Here is a 19,122-nt window from a genome sequence, read left to right as displayed (position 1 = left end):
CACCACCAAAGTATCAGATGCAGATTCGTGTAACAGAAACAACACCATTTCATTGTACTCCGCGTCGTTTATCCTACCATGAGAGAGAGAAAGTTGCTGAAATAGTAGATGATCTGTTAGAAAAGAAAGTAGTCCGTCATAGTGAGTCTCCTTATGCTTCCCCGTTGGTCCTAGTAAAAAAAAATCAGGAGAACTTCGAATGTGTGTCGATTACCGTGGTCTGAACAAACGAATTGTTAAAGATAATGTCCCATTGCCCCTTATTGAGGACTGTCTTGAGTTTTTAGAAAACAAGTGCTGTTTTTCCATTATAGATTTGAAAAGTGGGTATCATCAAATAGGCGTAGAAGAAAAATCAGTTCCGTATACATCGTTTGTGACACCGCAAGAACAGTATGAGTACTTGAGAATGCCCTTTGGGTTAAAAAATGGATCCGCTATTTTTCAGAGATTTATTTCGGAGCTCTTGAGAGACTTTATTAGGAACAAAAGCATTGTAGTGTACATGGATGATATATTAGTAGCGACTAAAACAGTTGAAGAACACATGGATATATTAAAAAGACTATGAATTCGGTTTAGCGAGCAAAATTTAGAGATAAATCTAAAAAAGTGTAGGTTTGTCAATCGAAACATCGATTTCCTGGGGTATAAAGTTAATCAAAACGGAATAGTTCCTAGTGATTCCCATATCGAGGCCTTAAAAAAATACCCAGTCCCTCAAAATGTAAAAGCACTGCACTCATGCTTGGGATTCTTTTCGTATTTTCGACGTTTCATGTTGTCATTTGCGACGACAGCTAAGCCTTTGGTGCAGTTGTTAAAAGAAGGTGGTCCGTTTCCCATGAATAGAGAACAGGTGAAGACGTTTGAAACTCTTAAGAATGCGTTGGCAAATCCTCCGGTATTAGCCATTTTTAGCCCAAATAGAGAAACGGAATTACATACAGACGCAAGTTCATACGGTTATGGCGCAATACTGATGCAAAGACAAGATGATGGGAAGATGCACCCTGTGTCCTATTATTCCGGCAAAACAACAGAAAGAGAATCACGTTATCATAGTTTCGAACTAGAGACATTGGCTATAATTTATGCATTGAGGCGTTTTAGAGCATATTTGGAGCATAGGTCCTTCAAAATAATCACGGATTGTAATTCGTTAGTACAGACGTTAACCAGAAAGTCAATTAGTCCTAAGATAGCACGGTGGTCCCTAGAGTTAGAGAACTATGATTACTCCATTATGCACAGACCTGGGGCCAGTATGGCGCACGTTGATGCGCTGAGCAGACAAGATCAAGTGACGAATATGTTAGAGGATGGTTATAGAGTCAAATACGATTTAGAAAAGTCTAATTTAGAAAAAGATGAGAGTAGAAAGCAATATACAAGGAATAGTGTAAGTAGAGACAACACTGGTAGTGAGCATAGAGGTACCGTAGAGAACCCTGTGATTAAGTGTAGAGAATTAAATATCAATAGAGAGCGTAGTAGTACCGTACAGAACCCTGCGATTGAGGGTGGAGAATCAGGTGCAGTAGGAAGTAGATTGGGAAATAGGTGGAAGTCTGATGATAGGGAGAACCTTGGTGCTGATTGTAGAGATAACATAGAGAATAGTGAATATAGGGAAGAGGATGGAATTCAGTAGGAATTCAGATAAAGAGAAAAAATGTGTTGAGAATACAGTAGAGAGGGACAAGTTAGAGTTTCAGGAGGAAAGATTACTAAAATCATTGATAGTTGGAGTAGTAGGTGCAACGCCAGAAGATGTTGATTTGATATTGCAAACAGAACAGATGCGAGACAAGGAAGTAGTTAGGATTCGAAAAATGCTAGAGGATGGAATTGAAGTAGATTTTGAAATGATAGATGGTATTGTTTACAAGAGGAGTTGTGAAAACAAACTATGTTTCTATGTACCAATGTGTATGGAAGAGCAGTTGATAAGGCGGTCACACGAAAAACTAGGACATCTGGCCGCAGAGAAGTGCGTGAGTGACCTTTTGAGGACCTACTGGTTTCCGTCAATGAGAAGTAAAGTGGCAAGGTTCATCAGAAACTGTCTACCGTGTATACTACACTCGATGCCTAAAACAATCCATAACAGAACGCTCCATAGTATCCCAAAGTCGTGTGTTCCTTTTCATACCCTACATGTTGATCATTTGGGTCCGTTGCCGAGTATTAGATCTAAGCGAAAACACCTCCTTGTGGTAATAGATGCATTCACTAAGTTTGTCAAATTGTTCCCGGTTAATAGTACCAGCACGCGGGAAGCGAAGGATGCCTTAAGTAAATATTTTGATTTCTATAGTCGCCCTACTAGGATAATATCAGATCGTGGGACCTGTTTCACCTCGTTAGAGTTCTCTAGTTTTCTGCAGGAGAGAGGGATAGAGCACATTAAGGTAGCTACAGGTGCACCGCAGGCGAATGGCCAAGTGGAGCGGGTGAATCGTGTTCTTACTCCTATGTTAGGAAAACTGTCAGAGCCCCTTGAGCAAGCCGATTGGTATAGGTTGATGAGCAAGGTAGAGCACGCCATTAATAACTCCGTTAACAGCAGTACGAAAAAGACACCTAGCACATTGTTATTTGGAATACCCCAGAAAGGACCCGTTGTAGATGAATTAACCGAATACCTAGAGGAGAAGTTAGCGTCAGAACTTAGAGAGTTGGAAACTATAAGAGAAATAGCAAGTGAGAACATACGGTTGTCGCAGAAAAGAAATGAGAAGATGTATGCCCATAAACATAGAGCCCCATTAAAGTATGAACTATGTAGCAGTCCGGCATGTGGACACAACACCGGGGATCAATAAGAAATTCGCACCAAAGTATCGAGGACCGTGCAGGATCAATAGAGTATTGGATAATGATCGTTATGAGGTTGTCGACATTGAGGACTGTCAGTTGACGCAAATGCCATTCCGAAGAATATTAGAACCAGCAAGGCTTAAACCCTGGGTAGAGTGTAAGGATAAAACCATGGTCTCATGTTGTTAATCGATGAAATATGTTAAGTAAGACAATACCGAATAAGAAATGTTTAACCAACTGTATGCCTTAATGTGTAGATCGTGGGCGATCTGTAGTCAGGTTGCCCGAATGTAAGATATGAATATTAGTTTATAAGATTTGAATATTAGTTTAAGATTTACTCATCGATAGTATTATAAGAAATACCAATGTACTCGATATATCGATACTTGTCCTCGACAAGTATCGATATGCCAACACACATTCATTCGAATACGCCGATCTAGAAAGAAGAACATAAAACCGTGCTATTAAAAGTTTACAACATTGAACCTGTGCTTCTGTGCAAAAGGCAAAATAACATTCTGTTGTGTCGAAAGGTTCTTAAATATTTATATCAACCCCTCACATCTGGCGCAGACTTATGTATGTATGTGCGAATACATATGTATGTGCTATGTGCATAGTATATGAGGTGTAGAAAATTCTGTTCCCTTCCACCTGTGAAGATCGAATAACATTGTTGTGTCAAATCAATATCCAATTCAATGCGCGAAAATACATACATATGTACATATGTATATGTATATCAATTATATCTGTTGCAGGTTGAAGAGTTTCTTGAATCGCCCACTGCGTGGTAACTGTGGACATGAACACTGCGGAAGCCAGCGTCAACCAAAGCCATCATGCGACGCCGCCCACCAGCAATGAGCGTAAGTTTTTTGCTGCATTTTCTCCAAGCTCGTGCAACGTCATTGATTTTCTTTTGAGCAGCTGTCTGCGAGGACTACGTTCTTCATGTGCATATGCCGAACAAAAGTTTCAAGGCAGTTCGGTTCAACGAAAACGAAACCGTGTGCAATGTCATCAAAAAGACAGTTGAGGACCTTAGCAGGGATGTCCGAGTGCCAAGTATTCAGCGATACGCATGCCGAATGCTCAATATGATCACTAAAGAGGAACTGTGGCTGGCCAGGACAACCCCAATGCGCAAGGTTCTGACACACATCTTGTCTCCCGGCTGCTCAAACGTGGACTGTCCCAACAACGATGCTGCCAAAGCGGAGCTTGGCGAGGGAAAACTGCAGTATCAGGACCATGGCAGAAGAGTCATTACCAACAGAGTGTGGCGAGTGGAACTGAGAGTCCGCTATGTGCCAAACAGTATTCAAGATCTGTTCGACGAGGATAAAGCCACATGCTTTTACTACTTCGATCAGGTGCATAATTCACATATCAATCAATACAGTTCAGCCTTTTTAAAAACGTTTTTGGCCGTGGCAGGTGAAAGAAGACTTCATTCATGCCAATCTAACGTCGGTGGATACTGATCTGGCTGTGCAGCTGTGTTGCTTGGGAATTCGTCACTTCTTTAAGAACATTACTATGAAAGCACCGGACAAGAAGCAGAACATTGATTACATTGAAAAGGAAATCGGATTTAAGAGTTTTCTTCCGCAATCTGTGATAAACACAACAAAGCCAAAGAATCTTAAGAAAATGATACAAGTCGGTATAAAAAGGTCTATAACTATAACGATATTGAGTACTTGACGCGGTATGTATTGAACAGAATTTACATATGTAATCAGAATATAATGATATAATAAACATTGCAGGTTCTTCGATCTTTTGAAAAATATTTATTTAACGAACTATGAGCACTTTGCGGTTACCTTGAGCTCGGCCTGGAATATATCTGGTATTCTGCACGTTGGTCCTCACATTGGTAAATGTTTAACACATATATTCACACATAGATATTCCATATCTTCTTCGTTCGATTGCAGGAATCTCTTACCAGACTCATCCACAAGCAAGCTTGACGAATGTGGCTCAGTTCAAAGATGTCGTTGCCATCAAAACCTGCACTCTACCAAAGGAAAAGATGCCCAAGCCCATGGACCATACCCCTGAAACTGAGTCAAATAATTTAAATTGCAATTGCCAGAAAATCAAAACTCAAATCAAAATCTCTGCGTCCAATAATGTAGAAGATCTGGTTATAACCTGCAATGGAAATAATGTGAGTTAACGATTGGCACCATTGTCATTGTAGATTATTATATATCTTACTTTCAGACTGCCGAAAGCATTGCCGACCTTATTGACGGATATTGCAGGTTGCTCTCAAAAGACCTAGAATTTACAATTTGGCAACGAGAGACGAGCACATCGAGCGATGACAGCACAGCGACAAAGACCAATGATCTCCCGATCGAGCCAGCCCAAGCCCAAGCCGCGTCGAGTCCGAGAAAACCAATGCTGACGGATGATTATGCTGAAATTGGTTTATTGGAAGTAGAGGGTGATTACTCAACTCCCACTGTCCGAAATTACGAGCTGGATAGAGCCCATATCACTCCGAGTGCTAAGATTGGAGTTGGTCAGTTCGGAGATGTTTATGTGGGCACCTACACTCTCCCCAAGGCTGCCAAGGGCAAGCACTCGGATGCAAATGGCAAAGATAATAGGGGCGATCCAAAATCGAGCAATGGCAGACCAGACGTTATTCAAGTTGCGATAAAAACCTGTAAAGCAAACGAAGATCCAGAAAATACGGAGAACTTCCTGGCCGAAGCTTGTGTGTGCATTCATCTTTATTCATTGATATTCCATGTCCCTTAACCTGGTATTTCATTTTAGATATTATGCAGAAATTCGACCACCCACACATTATACGTTTGATTGGAATATGTAGCGTAATGCCAATTTGGATAGTCATGGAGCTGGCAAAGCTTGGCGAGCTGCGGGCCTATCTAAAGGCAAACAGCGACAGGTGCTTAACCACACTGAAACATAATCAAACTTTGATTGCCTTTATTAACAATTAATAAAATTCATTAGATTAACGCATGGAACCCTGCTTAAATACTGCTACCAGCTATCCACGGCCCTTAGCTATTTGGAATCTAAAAAATTCGTACACAGAGATATTGCGGCACGCAATGTACTCGTTAGCTCTCCCACGTGTGTTAAGGTGGGTACATTATATGGTATTCTTTCAGTCAAAGCTTAAACCGTGCCAACTCTCTCATCCAGCTGGCTGATTTTGGGTTATCTCGGTGGGTTTCCGACCAGTCTTATTATCACTCCACTCCCACAGGTAAGCCACAGTCATTATAATTAGCCATTTTCATTATAATTTAATGGGATATATTTGTTTTTAGTTGCCTTGCCTATTAAGTGGATGTCTCCCGAATCGATCAACTTTCGAAGATTTACGACTGCCAGCGATGTGTGGATGTTTGGTATGTACCTTCGTATCTATTTATCTGTAATATTTGTAGATATGAATGAACTGTTGTTTAGGTGTTTGCATCTGGGAGATACTTATGCTGGGCGTAAAGCCGTTTCAAGGCGTGAAGAACGGTGACGTGATTTCGAAGCTGGAAAACGGAGAGCGGCTACCTCTGCCGCCAAACTGCCCCCCTCGATTGTACTCGCTAATGTCGCAGTGCTGGGCCTACGAACCATTAAAAAGACCCAATTTTAAGCGCATCAAGGAGACATTGAAGTAAGTTTATACCCAACGCCCATCACTACCAACTAGTTAGAAATGCTAATTGTTTATTTCAGTGAAATTCTGATGGAGGATAGTATTAGCACATCCGAGACACTGAAACGGGAACACCGAAGATTGGTAACCATGTCCTGGGTGGGCAGTGAGGAGTCTGACATTCCGCCGTTGAAGCCAGCAAGAGCAATGCATTACTCTGGTAGGCCACAGTTATAAAAAATAGAAAAGTCGCGGGATTTGTACTGAGTTATTTTATATTCACATTTGTAGATATGTCAAGCATGATATCTAAGGTGGATGAGGCAACGGGAATACCTCAAACATATATCATTGCACAGGATCCTGCGGTGCTGGCCAGGCTGATGATGGAGAACCAAAAGCGAGGGATCAATCCTGCAGCTTACACCACGCCCGCTTCGGTATTTATTACTCTAGCTGTAGAAATAGATTAGAGAAAATCTAACGTTTCACTTAAGACTACCAAGCTTCCAGCAGCCGATCTGTTGAAGCTTGACCCTATCGCCGTATCTGAAAAGCAAAAATTGCAATATTCCACTAACGCAAATTCTACTCAAGCACCAAACCCCCTAACCGCCCTTGACCCATCCACTGTAGCAAATACCCTTGCTTATGCTAGGCCACCGCCGCAAGGAATATTTTCCGGAAGTCTGCCCTCAAAGAGTAGTTTCGTTGTTTGTCCACCGCACATGGAAGAGCAAATGCAAATGAATATGTCTAATCCGTCAATTTCGAAAATAGCAGAAAATAACCCTTGCGGCAGCACGTCAGAGCGTTCGAGGAGCATGGAGCGAAACACGTACTTTCACGCCTATCGCCAACGAATGAAGAACTCAATTGAATGTGAATCGCTTCCCGAAGAAATTTACGATTTTGGAGGAGCCGGACTCAAGACCTGCGTATCTGTACGGCAGAATCCGAATTTTAGTCCATCGATGAACGTGTGCGCAGTGGACTTCAGCCAAACAACAACTTTAGATGGCATGGGATTAGAGCCACAGATGATGAGTGGCATGGCAGTCGACCCTCCTTTTGGCCTTGTGTATCATAATAGCATAGATGAAGGCCGAAATCAGTGCGAATGGGATCGTCAGTGGATGCTTACTGGCCCTCAAAATGTAACACTCGATGGCAGTTTGGAGGGAGCTGTCTGCATGGCGACCTTACACGCTGACGCTGTGAGCAATCAGGTTGGGACCTATCTTGGACACGTTGGCAGCAAGGCGTTCGCATTTTATTACATTTTTCTTTTGTAATTCTGTACTTATGCTGCGATATTATTTGGAATATTCTATATAACTTTTTGCGTTGCCTTTGATTTGTTTTTCATTATTTAACTTGATGGACGCAATTGAGGCCAAGTGATAACCGTCGAATATTTATCTTTTCAGTCTATTCAAAACGTTTTGGACGAAAGGCAAAGGCAGCAGCGCAAAGATAGCAACAGCGATGGGAAATGGTTATATCAGGATGAGTTGCTGGTAAGCTTTCAGAACCTTCCGAACAATAAGCCCTCTCAAATTGCTCTCCTTTTCAGCGGAGGCGATCCAGCTCTATTCCCCATGCGGCCAGCAACGAGCAGCCGCCGCACATGTTTAAGCTAGACTTAATGTCAACCGGACCATCTAGCCTACCCGACTGCTTGAATGCAAATTCCCGACCTATGACGCCAAACACTAATCAGCTATCGCTAAAGTCGAACAACTCATCCGCGGATCACTTGTCTACACTGGCTGCTGGTGAAGAGCAGACCGGTTCAAGCTCCAGAAACATTGGCACTTCGCCCGCCAGTCGACCAATCAACCGTGCAAAAGACGAAGTGTACTGCGCAACAACTTTGGTGGTCAAGTCCATAATGGTGCTATCGCAGGGTGTTGAAAAGGCCAATACAGAAGGTTATCTGGATTTGGTTAAGAATGTGGGCGTTGAGCTAAGAAACTTGCTCACATCGGTGGACAAAATATCTGTGCTGTTCCCAGCGCAGGCTCTCAAGTAAGCCTACACTGCGCTGCAGTCCATCAGAACCCTTAATTCAATTCATTATACTCCTTTACCTTCACAGTGAAGTGCAAATGGCACATAAAGTTCTATCCAAAGACATGCACGAGCTCGTTTCTGCGATGCGATTGGCTCAGCAATATAGCGATACGACTCTAGACACTGAATATCGAAAGTAGGTGATATTGGCCCTTCACAAGACTTGTGAAATTCAAGTAATTTCTATTCATATTTCAGGTGTATGCTATCTGCCGCCCATATATTGGCGATGGATGCCAAGAACCTTTTTGATGTCGTTGACTTGATTCGGCAGCGGTATCAGCACATATTCCCGCCAGTCACCCCAAAAGAATTGACTAATTCATACTGCCTTGAGGCGCATTCAATGTCCATGGCAACGGAGCCCACAAACGAGCTGTGTGGCTATATCAAAGCAAGCACGTCTGGAGAACCTCTCCAAAATGCAGACAGCTCTGCAGGAAACTGTACGGGAATTTATGATAATGACTTACATCTATGTTTGAGCTCACAATTGCAGTTGCAAAACAGTAGCGCCGTGGGAGATCGGAATGCTGTGGGCAGCTTGCAGAGGGAAATAAGCATGGGCTTAGATACGACAAGGGCTTCAAACGAACCTCTACGGATTGTAAAGGACGCTCTCAGTAGCCCTACAGAACACATGTATTGTAACACGTCTACTGTCCATGGCCATGCGTAATTTCAAGTGCTTAAGCGCTGTGTGTGTCTATCTATAATCAGCACGACTGCATGAAACTGATGTACATATATTATAAATCCAAATATGTATACACTAAAATAACTTTTCTATTCGCGAACTATTCGAGAAATTTGCTAATATAGTTACTCACATAGTACTCCCTCAAGATTGACGAGACCGGCCGGCCGCATTCTCTCCTCGTCATGTAGTCAAAATAATTTTATAACAAAAGACGCGTTTATGATTTTAGATGCCTATTTACGATATTTATAGATAATCAACCCAACCTAATACAACTAAATGTTCATTTTATAATAATTATTTCGGGTTTTAAGATATTTATATAATGTGATTTAAATTTGATCAATATAATGATAATGCTTCACTCATTGCACATTATGTTGGTGCTAGATTCAATAAAAAAAATAAAATATTTAACTGAACTACTAAACAAATGGCTGGCTAATAGTGGCTGAATGTGATTAATTAATGATGTGGATAGCGTCGATGGCAAATAAAACAAAAATTGGATCTGCTTGGTGAATAAATAACTATTAGCCCTTCCCTAGTAACAAAAATACCCATAACAGAATGACGGATTAAAATACAGCTAACATCTGAGTACGGCGGTTGATTTTAAATGCTGATTTAATATATGAATCCGTATACATATAAAACACGGATGCATCACCTTTTTAAATTTAATAAGTTAACACCGTGTCAATTTATATACCTAATTTATAATTCGGAAAGATATAAATATTAGAAAATATCTCGGGAGTTTGACAATAGTTATTGAACAGGAGAACAATTTACAATTTCGGGCGGCAACATATTATTGGTATGAAAAGTGCTTTGTACTATGTATACATATAATGCCAAGTATTGTAAAAAATTGAGTACGATTCAAACTGAATGAGATTACTTGTAAATATGTGTTCGAAAAAATTCGCTAGCTAGGCTTAAATCGCAAACGGCTTAAGAATATATTGTACGTTCGATCCATTCCTCCAATGTAAACGTGGCTGTTTCATTTTTCTCAGTATCCCTCTCCTTGAATATTTCTGCAAGAAATTAATTGGAATGAGCATTGATATAAAGGAATTTTTATGGGGAATCTGTTACCTATGTATGTTTTTATTTTAACTGCACACATGATGAAATCATCAAAGGCAATTTGTCCGTCTCTGGAGCCATATCGATGTCCCAAAACGTTCAGAACCCGATTGTTTAAGTGATAGCCAGCTGAATTAAGTGCCTCCCGAAGCTGAAAACCTGAGACCCTTCCTGTGTTTTCAACGTCGTAGACCTTGAAGATGGCCTTCCATTTGGCAATGTCCGAAAGCAAAGTCTCAAACTCTTCGAATCCTAGCTTTCCAGATTTATCAGCATCCAACATAGCCACCATGGAGCGACAAACGTCCTTGGAAAAGCCGTGAGTCTCATCGACAATTGCTGTGATAATTTGATAATATAATTGACATTTGCTTTCAGGTTGCTTTCCAGTTTTCTTACCGCCTGATGTAACGGCGACACCATCCGATGGGCTATCCCCCATCAGCCTCTTACTCGATGGATCATTGGATCCCAGCGTTTCTTCGAATGGCGTGCCTTTTAAGAATGGGCCACATATCAACGACAAAAGTCCACAAGCGCCGCCGCCGTCTTCGCCTGGGCCTGCCTGAGTCTCAAATGCATTGTTATTGGAAAATCGATTATATACAATTGGCTTTGGCAAGTCTAAGGGAAAAGTACAGCACAAATTAGCATATATACAAAGTTAAGTCTTTGTGTAAATAAATTTAATCTTACCATCCCTCATCGAGTGGTCCAGTATTCGTTTCAGTTCCATCCAATCCACTTCCATATCTTTGCCGGCGATGCTGTCAAACAAGCGTCGCAAGCTCTCTTTCTGTGGATCCAATGGCTTTGGTGTTGGGTATCCTGGTGTTATCTTTAAACCAAAGCAAAACATTATCCAGTGATATTGTTTAGGACTATTTACTTACCGTATAGGTACATGAAAAAATACATTAAAGACAGGATTAAATATAGACCGGTACGGTAATCTCAGTAATTCAAAAAGTTAAAGCACTTCTAATACAAGTTTTCTGGAATCAATATATGTATTACTCCGATAATAGTTCAATAGTTCGGTAACCACACGATAAGGCTAACGTATAGTTCAACGCTCTATAATTATATTGGAAATTGCAATATAATACTCCATTAAATCAGTCTAGATCTGAGATAAAGTTTTTCAAGGGGTTCGGGCAGACGTGCTTTAATCAGTGGTTTTTTTTTTATTATTCTGTAATGAATACTGTGTGAGCATTGGGGGCCAGAGATAAGCTCCGCTACAACTGAAATATATGGAAATATAAAGGTAATGTCAGGGCCAAGGGGAATGTGTAGAGTTGAGGTTAAACCAAAATAAAAACGAGGGGGAACGTTGTGAGTTGCTGCGGACACCGCAACTCTACATTTATACCCGATACTAAGTCAAAATGGCTCTCCTCCGGCAGACGCCGCTAATATTAAACGACACGACAAAGAGTGCGTGCGAGATAGACAGAAAATCAGTCTGAGCGTGACGTCGGGCGCTGCGTGGCCACTGCAAATTGATTTCTTGCTTTTGGCTACAAAAATGCTCCGATCTGATCCAGATTCAGCAATCTGATAGATATGGTCATTATCTATGATTCTGCGTTTTTAGTTTTCTCGAATGTGCAGTATTGTGGATGCAACAGATTTTCGTCCTTTGTGGTGGCGGAAGGGGGTGGGGTGAAATTTTGAGATAAAAGTTTTATAGTGAGATCTAACAGGAGTGCGGATACTAAATTTGGTTACTCTAGCGTTCATAGTCTCTGAGATTTGTGAATATCCCCAGATTTTCGTCCTTTGCGTGGGCGGAAGGGGGTGTGGCGAAATTTTGAAGCAAACTCGTCTCGGTCCGATATATAAGGAGTGTGGATACCAAATTTGGTTTCTCAAGCTTTTATAGTCTCTGAGATCTAGGCGCTAATGTTTTACTCTAAGCAAAGCCGCCTATGCTACGTGTGTGTTAGAGAGAGACAGGGCGAGAAAGAATGAAATTGTTTTCTTGATGCTGGCTATAATAATAATACGATCCAATTCAGATTCTGCAGTCTAAAAGATATGGTCATTCTTTACGATTCTGCGTTTTTGGTTTTCTCGTATCTTTAAAATTGTGGATGCCACAGATTTTCGTTCTTTGTGGGGGCGGAAGTGGGCGGGGCGAAGTTTTGAAATGTTCTTGTAGCAGTGACATATCACAGAAGTCTGGATCCAAAACATCGTTGCTCTACCTCTTATAGTCTTTGAGCACTAGGCGCTAATAGGGACGGACAGACGGACAGACGGACGGACGGACAGACAGACAGGGCTCAATGGACTCGGCTATTGATGCTGATAAAGAATATATATACTTTATGGGGTCGGAAACGATTCCTTCTGGACGTTACACACATCCACTTTTACCACAAATCTAATATACCCCAATACTCATTTTGAGTATCGGGTATAATAAACTAATTGGGGAGCTACAAATACTTGCACTAAAAACAAATATTTGTTTTATATATACTGTGTCTTCACATACCCATATTGCACATTAGTTGCTTTTAAAAAAAAAAAACCCCGCAAATGTAGCAACCCGCATTATTTCTAATATACAAACTCATTTTCTACATGTACGCACTCCATGTTATTTTGGGTTTCGGAGAACACTCGAAGGATGAACTCCCCCTCCTCGTTCGGATCAAAAGTAGAAGGCACAATTAGATAGTGTCCGGGAGGCAACTTAAGGCGAGCACACACCTAAGACAAACCGAAATTACTGGAGTTAGATATATAATAAATAATAGAATACATACTTCTCTGGTATTAATGAAATGGGGAGAACGTCCCACCGACGACTTATACCGAAAGAAGTTGAGGCCTTGTGGCCGGCTCTCCAGTTCACGTTCGTTTAGGTTGTAAATGGCAAAACCAATGGTCAGACATTCCATTCCCATGTTGCGCTTTGATCTGCGATTTTTCTGCATTAGACCAACAATAACTGTGCAGTGTCCCTCCTCGTCGTCCTCATCAGGGTCCACCAAAGTAATAATATATTGGGGATTGTGCCAGAAAGTATCCAGGAAGTTTCGGCACCCTCCAGCTGTAACTCCTGGTGTCCATTCTCCCTCGTACATGGACATCTCCCACTTGCGCTTGCCACTTTGCTGTTGGTCCTCCGTTAAAGAGTCCGGGGACAAATTGCAAATCTGGAAAAGGATTAACAAACATATTTTACAATTCAAAACGAGGGGGAACGATGTGAGTTGCTGCGGAGACCGCAACTCTACAGTTATACCCGATACTAAGTCAGTATGGCTCTCCTCCGGCAGACGCCGCTAATATTAAACGACACGACAAGGAGTGCGTGCGAGAGAGACAGAAAATCAGTCTGAGCGTGACGTCGGGTGCTGCGTAGCCAGTGCAAATTGATTTGTTCCTTTTGGCTATAAAAATTATCTGATCTGATCCAGATTCAGCAATCTGATAGATATGGTCATTATCTATGATTCTGCGTTTTTAGTTTTCTCGAATGTGCAATATTGTGGATGCAACAGATTTTCGTCCTTTGTGTGGGCGGAAGGGGGTGGGGCGAAATTTTGAGATACACGTTTTATAGTAAGATCTAACAGGAGTGCGGATACCAAATTTGGTTACTCTAGCCTTAATAGTCTCTGAGATTTGTGAATATCCCCAGATTTTCATCCTTTGCGGGGGCGGAAGGGGGTGTGGCGAAATTTTGAAACAAACTCGTCTCGGTCCGATATATTAGGAGTGTGGATACCAAATTTGGTTGCTCTAGCTTTTATAGTCTCTGAGATCTAGGCACTAATGTTTTACTCTAAGCAAAGCCGGCTATGCTACGTGTGTGTTAGAGAGAGACAGGGCGAGAAAAAATGAAATTGTTTTCTTGATTCTGGCTATAATAATTATACGATCTGGTTCAGATTTTGCACTCCAGAAGATATAGTCATCTTCTACGATTCTGCGTTTTTAGTTTTCTCGTATCGTCGAAATTGTGGATGGCACAGATTTTCGCCCTTTGTGGGGGCGGAAGTGGGCGGGGCGAAGTTTTGAAATATTCTTGTAGCAGTGACATATCACAGAAGTCTGGATCCAAAACATCGTTGCTCTCGCTCTTATAGTCTTTGAGCACTAGGCGCTGAAGGGGACGGACAGACGGACAGACAGACATGGCTCAATCGACTCGGCTATTGATGCTGATCAAGAATATATATTCTTTATGGGGTCGGAAACGATTCCTTTTGGACGTTACACACATCCACTTTTACCACAAATCTAATATACCCCAATACTCATTTTGAGTATCGGGTATAAAAATCCTAGACAGAGTAAGTTCCTACCTCGATTTGATCGAAATGGTGAAGGAAATCTTGGAATGACATCCAGAACTCGCCATCTCTATCGAAAGTGAGACCAATTTCCTGCTTCTGATCTTCAGGAATATATCGCCAATCAGCGGAACTGTCACTCCAAGGACCATTCCACTCGGCTTCGTTGCCCCATGGGTTGCGCATGCGTATCATTGGAATCTTACCCTGCCGATTCGGTGTTACTATATCTATGAAGCAGACCTGCAAATACATATTCCAAAGATGAAATTTGCTTTCCCACAAATAACCTTTTTATCATCATTTACTACCTTGGTAATGGAGTACGCGTGTGCACGAATAAACCCCTGAGGAGTTTCCGCCTCTAGCACATTGGGATCCGGCTCAATTGAACAGCCCATCATTGAATTTCGGTCGGCTGCCTTTTGTAATATGGTAAAGAGATTATCGGGCGTTTCCTTCAGGTCGTACCACTCGCTGACACCGCCAGTAAAGTCTTCCAAGGCTTCACACGTGCTACCGCCTTTCAGAGCCTCATAGGAACCATGAAGTCTGAGAATTCAATAAATAAATAAACGCTGGCAGGGGTAAAGTTATACGATTTCTCATACTTGGCATAGGCTTTCTCCAAGAGGGCACTCCAGAATTCGTTTTTCTCGGTAGAATGCATGTACACCAGCTCCCCCCGAGAGGTTGGCAAACGGTCATCAATAGTCACATCTACCTATTTACCTGTTTTAATTGGTTCATAAATAATTATTAGTTGACTTTTAATCCGATACGTAGTGGTTGTATGATTAAAATTACCGTATTGCCAGAAACGGAAGTGAAATATGCCAGCATAGTTCTCCTCGAAACTCTGCTCGGGTGGAATAACGCGAAAGAATAGATTCGGTTCCTGCGTTAAGTTGGCGGTGGCAGCCAGGAGCCAGCAATCTCCGAGCTCTCCCTGTTGGACATCAAATCGGGAGAAACCCTCTACAAAAAACTGTGGGTTGTCTGCGATTTCCTAAAAAAAACATATATACATATTTATCCAATCATATTAGTAATTAAAAGGAAATTATCATTGTATTTCCGATCACTTACATGGGGCCGCAACCACTCGATGTGACGATCTGGGCGACGAGAAAACATTAGGGACTCATTACCAGCCGGGAAGATGGGGTCTTCAAAGAGTGATCCCCTGGACAGACAGCTGTTCAAGATTGTTTCATAGTTCTGCACCTCAGAGTAGGGTCCCAGATTCGAGCTTGTTTCCCCCAACTAGAAAATCACATATTGCCATTATCCTTTGACTCATTTTAGTATGTACCATAACTTAAATTTTGATACAAAATAATTAATACAATGTATGTACAGTGTAATTATGTTTAATTCGAGGATTAATTTGGCAGCACATTATCTCTCAAATGGAATTGTGTCAATGCCATGGCAGTAGCTTCAACATGTACTTACGTTCCCATAGAACACAGTTGGAGATGATTGCAATGGTTGCTAACGCCCGTAACGAACGATTGAATGGAATGTATTTATTTAAGAGTTAAGAGTGTGAATACATGCATGTGGATTTCAGCGTGTATGTGTATGTGGTTATCTCTATTCAGAACATATGTACTTCTATTTGATTTAATCTAAGGATTTGAACTTACGACTCTCATGTTCTTGATGCTGGGAAGCACGCGCTTGGTGTCCGCTTCCTTTTTGATAAATATCTCGTTTATCACAGAGCCAACCACATCTTTGGCGGCCCCCATTGCAGCATCACCAGCGGCATTCAGAAATTCCTGACCGGCTTGTCTCAAGAATCCCTTTAGATCGTCCATCTTCCCTTTTTAGTTTTCTAGTAGTAGGAACAAGTATTGACAGAGAAATCTTAGAAAGGGACTTAAATTTTATTTAAAATATCAGTGTGCAAAAGATTAAACGAGGTGGAACGTTGTGAGTTGCTGCGGACACCGCAACTCTACAGTTATACCCGATACTAAGTCAGTATGGCTCTCCTGCGGCAGACGCCGCTAATATTGAACCACACGACAAAGAGTGCGTGCGAGAGAGACAGAAAATCAGTCTGAGCGTGACGTCGGGCGCTGCGTAGCCACTGAAAATTGATTTCTTGCTTTTGGCTACAAAAATGACCCGATCTGATCCAGATTCAGCAATCTGATAGATATGGTCATTAACTATGATTCTGCGTTTTTAGTTTTTTCGAATGTGAAATATTGTGGATGCAACAGATTTTCGTCTTTTGTGGGGGCGGATGGGGTGGGGCGAAATTCTGAGATATACGTTTTATAGTGAGATCTAACAGAAGTGCGGATACCAAATTTGGTTACTCTAGCCTTAATAGTCTCTGAGATTTGTGGATGCCCCAGATTTTCGTCCTTTGCGGGGGCGGAAGGGGGTGTGGCGAAATTTGGACACGAAACGGTCAAGGTCCGATATCACAGGAGTGTGGATACCAAATTTGGTTGCTCTGGCTCTTATAGGTTCTGAGATCCTTGAACTCATATTTTGCAATTGACAAAACCGACCACGAAACCTGTGTGTTACAGAGAGACAGAGCGAGAAAGAATGAAATTGTTTTCTTGATTCTGGCTATAATAATTATACGATCTGGTTGAGATTTTACACTCTAGAACATATAGTCATCCTCTACGATTCTGCGTTTTTGGTTTTATCGTATCTTTAAAAATGTGGATGCCACAGATTTTCGTCCTTTGTGGGGGCGGAAGTGGGCGGGGCGAAGTTTTGAAATATTTTTGTAGCAGTGACATACATATCACAGAAGTCTGGATCCAAAACATCGTTGCTCTAGCTCTTATAGTCTTTGAGCACTAGGCGCTGAAGGGGACGGACGGACGGACGGACAGACGGACAGACAGACAGGGCTCAATCGACTCGGCTATTGATGCTGTCACACATCCACTTTTACCACAAATCTAATATACCCCAATACTCATTTTGAGTATCGGGTATAAAAACGATTCGTAGACACAGAAAAATCCACATTTTTATCTGGTTATTTACAGTTATTAATGTTGGCCATTTGTTTGGCCCTCACATGATAGCCCAGCCCAGCAACGCACCCACGTAAATGCGAATATGGGTTAACCACTTTCCAAAAGTGATATAAATTCCCAACATGGGAGGGGCTTCAATTACATTACTTCAATTCACGCAACGAGCATTAGGTGTATTCTTTGGAGAGCAAGAGCTCATTCGCAGCTCCCAGCCAAATATAATTTATACGGATATAAATATATATATATAATGTCTCTCTGCTTGTATGTCGACAATACATATATGCTAGTTTGTGTGACATCATTCGGAAGCATGAGATGCCTCTAGTGACTCAAAGGGTGTGTGCCATTCGACCAGTGGACCTGAATGCCCACTCCTATCCTTTGATTGCACTGACATTGAACTTGAACAGCCTGTCGTAATAATAAAATGTCGCTTTAATCCAACACAATATGCTAGTTGATGTATGCATAGATCTGTTCCTTAATGGCTACATATATGTACGTACGTATGCTTGAATACATACATATGTAATATATAAAAGCATTGGAAATTCTACTGCGAAATCGAAACAGGTTTAGTAATTAATACATTTTTTGTGTCTGGCTCATTCTTGTGACCAGCATTCTTGTGGCAGGAGAGACTACATTCACATAAACTATTTTGTTACAATAAACATATTCTCTTATTTATAATGGACCTTGATTTTCTCCGAAAAACGATTTGAATCTTTCACCAAACAATACGACGGTTGGAAACGAAACGTACCGAAGCGAAGCGTATGTTTTTTTTTTTTTTTTTTTTTTTAAACGATTTAAGTTACCAAGCTACCCGTGAGTAGCGTGGGATTATTTGGCCGCCCGCCTTTTGAAGGTGGAAATTGCCAAGTCAAAGAATAGAAGATGTTGGAGTACTGTTTATAGCTTTACATCAATTTCGTCGATGAAGTCAATTAGTGTTTGGTACGCGCTGATGTTTTCTTTTTCAAAGAATTTGTAAATATCATTATATTTTCTTAGAGATGGGAAGTTTTGCCTTGTTGAGGGCCCCGTTTCTGCTGTCTGTCAGGAGCGCAACACGAGGAAAATTGTACAAAATAGCATGGTCTAATGCCTTCTCGATAGCAAGGAGCTCGGCGGACAACGAGGAAAGGGTTTTGTGCGTGTAATAGATATCTAAAAAACCTGTCCTATCGTGCAGGAAAGCGGCGCTGGAATGCCCATCTGCGACTGATCATCCGTGTAATAGATTTCAAAACCACCCTTTTTCAGCTGATCCTTCTTTTCCCCGTGGAGCAGCATGATACCTGCCTGTTCTATAGCGTGCTTGTTGGGTGCAGAACCCTTGAAAAATTCTAAGTCGGAGCTAATTTTAGTGCAAAATGAAGCTGTGTTCTCGAAAACCTCAACTCTATCTATTATGCT

General features: G+C 41.5%; 2 pseudogenes; one reads left to right on the top strand and one right to left on the bottom strand.

Moving 5' to 3' along the window:
* The first annotated feature begins 3,274 nt into the window (after positions 1–3,274).
* LOC117189525 lies at positions 3,275–9,641 on the top strand (annotated as a pseudogene).
* A 3,273-nt stretch (positions 9,642–12,914) lies between these two features.
* LOC117189534 lies at positions 12,915–18,486 on the bottom strand (annotated as a pseudogene).
* Between the last annotated feature and the right edge of the window lie 636 nt (positions 18,487–19,122).

The sequence above is a fragment of the Drosophila miranda genome, assembly GCF_003369915.1.
Source record: "Drosophila miranda strain MSH22 chromosome Y unlocalized genomic scaffold, D.miranda_PacBio2.1 Contig_Y1_pilon, whole genome shotgun sequence".
Lineage (NCBI taxonomy): Eukaryota > Metazoa > Arthropoda > Insecta > Diptera > Drosophilidae > Drosophila > Drosophila miranda.
This window is presented reverse-complemented; position numbering and strand designations above follow the sequence as displayed.